Here is a 7,500-nt window from a genome sequence, read left to right on the forward strand (position 1 = left end):
ATTGGCAAAATTATTATATAATTTATGAAATTTTCCAAAAAGTTTAAAGCACCTGGTATTCCCAGGCAGTCTCCTATCCATGTACTAACCAGGCCCAAACCTGCTAATTTCAGAAATCGGGCATGACTCTATTTTTTGGCAAAATTATTTATATATACTAAGTGAAAATATTCCAAAAAGTTTAAAGCACCTGGTATTCCTAGGCGGTCTCCCATCCAAGTACTAACCAGGCCCAAACCTGCTAATATTATCAGAAATCGGGCATTGACTCTATTTTTTGGCAAAATTATTATTATATACTAAGTGAAAATTTCCAAAATGTTAACAGCACCTGGTATTCTCCAGGCGGTCTCCATCACCAAGTACTAACCAGGCCCAAACCTGCTTAGCTTCCGAGATCAGACGAGATCGGGCATAGCCAGGTTGGTATGGCCGTAAGCGAAGACTGCCGCAAAGAGAAGGCTATTTAGAGATCAGCCAATCTAATCGCCAGTACATTATATAAGTAGAAGAAAACCCAAGCTTAAAGCACCTGGTATTCCTAGCCGGTCTCTCATCCAAGTACTAACCAGACCTAAGCCTGCTAAGATTCAGAGATTGGGCATTGATCTTTTTTTATTGGCAAAATATTATATAATTTATGAAATTTTCCAAAAAGTTTAAAGCACCTGGTTTCCCAGGCAGTCTCCCATCCATGTACTAACCAGGCCCAAACCTGCTAATATTCAGAAATCGAGCATTGACTCTATTTTTTGGCAAAATGTTATTATATACTAAGTGAAATTTTCCAAAAAGTTTAAAGCACCTGGTATTCCCAGGCAGTCTCCCATCCATGTACTAACCAGACCCAAACCTGCTAATATTCAGAGACCGCATGACTCTATTTTTTGGCAAAATTATTATATACTAAGTGAAAAATTTCAAAAAGCTTACAGCACCTGATATTCCCAGGCGGTCTCCCATCCAAGTACTAACCAGGCCCAAACCTGCTTAGCTTCAAGATCAGACGAGATCGGGTATAGCCAGGTTGGTATGGCCGTAAGCGAAGACTGCTGCCAAAGAGAAGGCTATTTAGAGATCAGCCCTCTAATCGCCAGTACATTTAATTAGAATAAGGAAAAAACCCAAAAGCTTAAAGCACCTGGTATTCCTAGCCGGTCTATCATCCAAGTACTAACCAGACCTAAGCCTGCTAAGATTCAGAGATTGGGCATCGACTCTTTTTTTTTTTTTTTTTTTGCAAAATATTATATAATTTGTGAAATTTTCCAAAAAGTTTAAAGCACTGGTATTCCCAGGCAGTCTCCCATCCATGTACTAACCAGGCCCAAACCTACTAATATTCAGAAATCGGGCATTGACTCTATTTTTTTGGCAAATATTATTATATACTAGTGAAAATTTTCCAAAAAGTTTAAAGCACCTGGTATTCCCAGGCAGTCTCCCATCCATGTACTAACCAGACCCAAACCTGCTAATATTCAGAGACCGGCATTGACTCTATTTTTTGGCAAAATTATTATATACTAACTGAAAATTTCCAAAAAGCTTACAGCACCTGGTATTCCCAGGCGGTCTCCCATCCAAGTACTAACCAGGCCCAAACCTGCTTAGCTTCCGAGATCAGACGAGATCGGGCATAGCCTTTTTTTTTTTTTTTTTTTGGTATTCCCAGGCAGTCTCCCATCCAAGTACTAACCAGGCCCAAACCTGCTTAGCTTCCGAGATCAGACGAGATTTTTTTTTTTTTTTTTTTTTTTATAAAAACAATGTATAACTACACATTTATTTCAAACAGAAAACAAGTGTACATATCCACATTATATATTCATTCTTCCTCATTCCTTATTTCATTACAAACCCCTTTCTTTAATAATTAGCTGAAACTCTTTTGGCAGATTTATGTTATATTCTTGAAAGCATTCCAATATTCTTGTACCCTTCCCTATGAGGATTTTATAAAACTTATCAACTTGTCCATTCATACTAAAATAATTATATAAAGTATGTATATGTCCTTCCAACTTTCTTCTAAAAAAAATCCACATATTAATATTGCAACTTTTTTCTCTCATTACATTACGTCTACCCCAAATTGCATACCTTGCTATAGATAAAATGAAATTTACTCTATACATTTCTTTCCCTTTCCCTTTTTTACCAAGTAAAAAAATTTATTCCATTCCAATTGTCTTTCAATTTTTTCTCCCAAAATGTCCTCAACAAACATTTTAAATTTCCTCACAAAATCTTCTAGTTCAGAACAGAATAAAAACAAATGTAAAAGACCTTCATCTTCTTTTTCACATACATCACATCTTGCATTTTGTTCAAAACCCATTTTACATAATCTCATTTTTGTATAAATTACATTGTGTCTTAAAAGAAAATTAAAATTCTCAATCACTGGATCCATATAACCTATTCTTAAATTCTCCCAAATATTTTCACATTCCGTCCCTGGAAATAGTCTATTCCAAAAACCATTTGCTATTGGTTTAGCAAAAACCTTTTTTCTAAAAAATGTATATATCATTTTTAAAGAACATGACTGAAAATACACTTTATTCCCACATTCATTTAAAATGACATGAACCTTTCCTTCTCCTTCCTCCTTTTTTTCTATTCTTTCTATCCATTCATTTGGAATTGCTTTTTTAATTTTGTCAAACTGTTGCTTTACAATTCTCTTATCAACCTCATCTCCACTCTCTTCAATTTCATCTACTATACCTTGCAGTGGTATAAAACCTTCTTTTACCTCATATAAAACATCTTTGACTTTATTTATTCCTGCTTTAATCCATGTCTTAAAATATATTTCATTATTTTCATATACAATATTTGAATTTAAAAATAATGGTTGATTCAAAAGCTCCTCCATCCCTTCTGGTTTGTATACAACTGTCAATAAATATTCTTTCCACGCTCTTAAAACTTCTTTATACAATTCTGATACACCATTTAACATATTTTCTTTCAATTTCATCCATATAATGTCCTTTCCCATGTTAAAACCACCACACTATTTAAAAAATATTTCATACCTTCCTTCCATTCCTGTTTATTTTCTTTATTCAAAAATTTCTTCATAGTTTTTACCCTTAAACTCTTCATCCTTAAATATGGATCTAACAAACCTAAACCTCCCTCCTCAATTGGTCCTATCAGTGTATCATAAGCAATCTTTGCTGGTTTCCCCTCCCATATAAAATTCAAAATACACTTTTCAACCTCTTATAAGCCCACAACGGCAATGAAGTAACCTCTAATGTATACCACATTTTTGAAAGCATCAGAGCATTTATAATCAAAATTTTCCCTCTTAATTTCAACATCCTTTGTCTCCAGAAGGTCAATCTTCTCTCCATTCCCCCTAAGATTTCGTCCCATATTAAATCTCTAGTTTTCTTTTCATCTTTCCCAATTCTAATTCCCAATATTTTCATATTTTCGGTCTCTTCTTTAAAACTAAAATAATCTGGTAAAGGCTTTGCTGTTCCTATTCTCATCATGACCGTCTTATCTATATTTATTTTTGCTCCTGAACCTTTACAATAGTTTTGTATTGTATTCATTGCTCTCTCAACGCTATCTATATCCCTTAAAATTAATGTTGTGTCATCAGCATATTGATAAATTTTTTGTTCCTTTTCTAATCCTTCAAAACCTATTCCTTTAATATTTTCATCTTCCCCAACCACTAAACCCAGTGGTTCAGCAACTATACTATACAATAATGCAGATAAAGGACACCCTTGTCTTACTGATCTTGTTATGCTAAATACATCAGTTAAAAACCCATTACACTTTATACAACTAATTGCCCCTTTGTATAAAACTCTAATCCATTTTATAAAATTATTCCCAAAACCAAAATGCTCTAAAAGTTCAAATAAAAAATCATATTCTACCCTATCAAATGCTTTTTCCAAATCTAAACTAATTATGTATCCTTCTTTATTATTCTCTGTCATATAACTTATTTTTTTCTCTTATATTACTAACTGTATCACTTATTTCTCTCCCTATTATTGAATATGATTGATTTGTTGTTATTATTTCAGGTAGAACCTTCTTTAATCGATTTGCTAACATTTTTGCAAGAATTTTAAAATCTGTATTTAACATTGATATAGGTCTATAGTTCTTTAAATCAGCTGAATCACCTCTTTTTTTAAAAATTAGCTTTACCAATCCTACTCTCATCAATTGACTTGCTTGCCCTTTATCATAAATTTCCTCATACACAGGTTTTAAAATGGGGATTAAAATATCCTTAAAAACTCTATAAAATTCACTAGTCAAACCATCTGCTCCAGGACTCTTCCCATTGTTTAACTGTACTATTGCTGTCTCTATTTCTTCCTCTAAAAAATCCTTATCGCACATTTCTTTATCCTCTTTAACTACTTTTTTTTTAACACTCTTTAATAAAACCTGCTTTTCCTCCTCTTTTATACCTTTGCTTTTAAATAGATCTGCATAAAATTCCCTTACACTTTGCAAAATCCCTTTGGACTCTTTTACTCTTCTCCCATCCTTTTTTAATACTTCCTTTATTGTATCAGCCTTTTGTCTACTTTCCTCTAAATTAAAAAAGAAATGTGTACACCTTTCTCCTTCCATCACATTCTTTACCCTACTTCTTATCATAGCTCCTCTACATTTTTCTTTTTCTATTTCTTTTAATTTTTCCTCGTAAATTATAATCCTTTCTATATCTCCATTTTCTTTTTGTAATTCCTCTTTCAAAATATTCCTAACTGCTACTTCTTCTCCCCTTTTAATCTTTTGTTTCAATCTACTATACCTCAATGAATACTTTTTTATTTCATATTTTACATTATCCCACCACACCCTCTTATCTTCTTCGAACATCCCTTTCCCTCTCTCATTCATTATTATTGTTTCCACTGCAAATTTATAGTTCTCATCTTTTAAAAGTTCATTATTTAAACATCATATCCCCTTTCCCCTCTCTACACCAGTTTCATTAAAATTAACTATTAACATACTATGATCACTAAGAGATGTAATTTTGTGATATATCTTGTCAATATTTCTTTCCATATTTCTTTTAATCAACATAAAATCTATTCTACTCTGCTTCATTTTATCTTTTACTAACTGTTGCCTTGAAAAATCTTTTATTCCTTCATTTCGTTCTCTCCATATATCTATTAGATCATTTTTATCAATTAATTTAAGCAATTCATCCCTTCCACTATCTCTTTTAAAACCCATATCTTTGGCTATATCCATTCTACTCAAAGCAGTGTTAAAGTCACCCATTAATACAACCTTTTCCCACTTTTCTATATAATCATTTAAATTATTAAAAAATATTTTATTTTCATCCTCTGCATTTGGAGCATGTACATTACATAAAATTATAGTTTCTCCTCCACAGACCATTTTCACAATTATACATTTGCCTTCTTTATCACAATATATAATTTTAACATCATCACATATATTTCTTTTAACTAAAACTGCAACTCCTTTTCCTCTTTCACCATCACCATTATTATAATAAATTTCCCCCTTCCATCTTCTTTTAACATCTTCCATCTTTTCATTTTTCCAATTTGTTTCTTGCAATAAGATCACATTTGATTTTTTACACAGTTCTTTCACTTTTTCAAATTTTTCCTCTTTCAATAAACCTCTAACATTTAATGATATAATACTTAAAAGGCTAATAATTAAAAAGTTATTTCCTATATACATCCTTCATTTTCTTCTTCCCTATTCATCAGTACCCCAAATCTGTTTTCATCAAATTCTTTTCTTTTCTTCTGCCTTCTATTTTTAACCATTTCTATATTGGGGGTTACCTTTATGGATCTTCTTCTCTGTATTCTTTCCTTTCCCATTTCATTAGATTCCTCGTTGTCTCCTTTTCCCAAATCCTCTTCTGTTTCCAAGTTATTTTGTACTTCTTCCATTTTGTCCTGTTCCTCCGTCATTGTTTGCATTGTCTCTAGTGATGTTTGAATGTCACTTTCCATTTGTCCATCATTGTCCTTTTCTTTCTGATGCTCCACTTCATTTTCTGCACTGTCCATCAAGCCATTTTGTTCTTCTTCCTCCATCCTTTCCAGTGGATGTATATCCTTTTCTGTTGAGTCCTGATTACCTTCCATCCTTGTCCTTCTACACTCAAAATTTCAGTCTCTTTTATTTGGTTATCATCTCCTTCTTCTTCTTCATTCTCCATCCAACACTCACACTTCACCAATGCACGTTTACAATCTGGGCACTTTACAGCATTGCAATTACGAGCATAATGTCCCTGCTCCTCACACTCATGACACTTCAAATCAGGGCAGTCTTTGAAGACATGACCAGGATCCATGCATAGCCTACAGATTTTCGTCTGCCTATCATGCATGATCCTGAAGTATTGTGGCCCTTCGGCCGTTTCAAATTTGGTACTATAGGGCAGGGATACCACCTCTTTTGGAAATCGGACTTTAAGGTATCTTGTTCCATCCGCTATTCTTGTGGCAGGGTAGTATCGCCTTTTAATGTCTGATGTCGGGGCTACGCCCCACATTTCCAACTTTGAAAGAATGTCTTTATTATCGATATATGCTGGTAAGTGCATAAAAGAAACAATGCATTCTCTTGTCTGCAATTTCCTGATTTCACACATCTTCTCTTTTATCATTAAACCATCCATTAAATCATCACACATATGTTCATCCTCCAAAGTCAGTTCATATTCTCTATCTGGTCTTGGTCTTACGGCCAACAGCTTTCCAAATCCAATCTTTGCTGTCACAGCCTCTATAATGTCTTCCACCTTTGCATCTCTTAAATCCATCAGATTCACAATTACTGTAGCTTCCTTCAGAAAAGACTTGTTTGCAAATCGTTCCTTTGCTTTGCCACCAAAACTATTACTATTCCTTCGAATTCCAGTATCTTTTGCCATTTGTTGTCCACATTCTTCCTTTCGTGTTTCTCTTGCCATATCCTTATTCATTACCGTTAATCCATCCGTTGTTGACATTTCCAAAAAAAAAAAAAACTCCCCCCAGCAGCTTTAACTGCTGGGGAGTCCAATTTAGAAAAATTATAAGAGACAAAAAAAGAAATAACAAACTAACAAAACAACAAAAATGGTGGGCCTCTCCCACCAACTGCTATTGCAATGCTTCCTGCCAACTCACTTCCTGTTGCACTCTATTGCCCCCAGGTTGGTATGGCCGTAAGCGAAGACTGCCGCGAAGAGAAGGCTATTTAGAGATCAGCCAATCTAATCGCCAGTACATTATATAAGTAGGAAAGAAAACCCAAAAGCTTAAAGCACCTGGTATTCCTAGCCGGTCTCTCATCCAAGTACTAACCAGACCTAAGCCTGCTAAGATTCAGAGATTGGGCATTGACTCTTTTTTTTTTTTTTGCAAAATTATTATATAATTTGTGAAATTTTCCAAAAAGTTTAAAGCACCTGATATTCCCAGGCAGTCTCCCATCCATGTACTAACC

The 7,500-nt window shown here is 33.8% G+C and overlaps 1 non-coding gene and 1 pseudogene across 1 annotated transcript; both read right to left on the reverse strand.

Annotated features, from left to right (window-relative positions):
- Positions 1-319: 319 nt before the first annotated feature.
- Positions 320-440, reverse strand: LOC113099420 (uncharacterized; annotated as a pseudogene).
- Positions 441-926: 486 nt separating this feature from the next.
- On the reverse strand, positions 927-1,044 carry LOC113099418 (5S ribosomal RNA). The gene has a single exon (XR_003289422.1). It is a non-coding gene; the product is annotated as a 5S ribosomal RNA (ribosomal RNA).
- Between the last annotated feature and the right edge of the window lie 6,456 nt (positions 1,045-7,500).

This window comes from Carassius auratus, unplaced genomic scaffold, assembly GCF_003368295.1.
Source record: "Carassius auratus strain Wakin unplaced genomic scaffold, ASM336829v1 scaf_tig00216938, whole genome shotgun sequence".
In the NCBI taxonomy this organism is placed as follows: domain Eukaryota; kingdom Metazoa; phylum Chordata; class Actinopteri; order Cypriniformes; family Cyprinidae; genus Carassius; species Carassius auratus.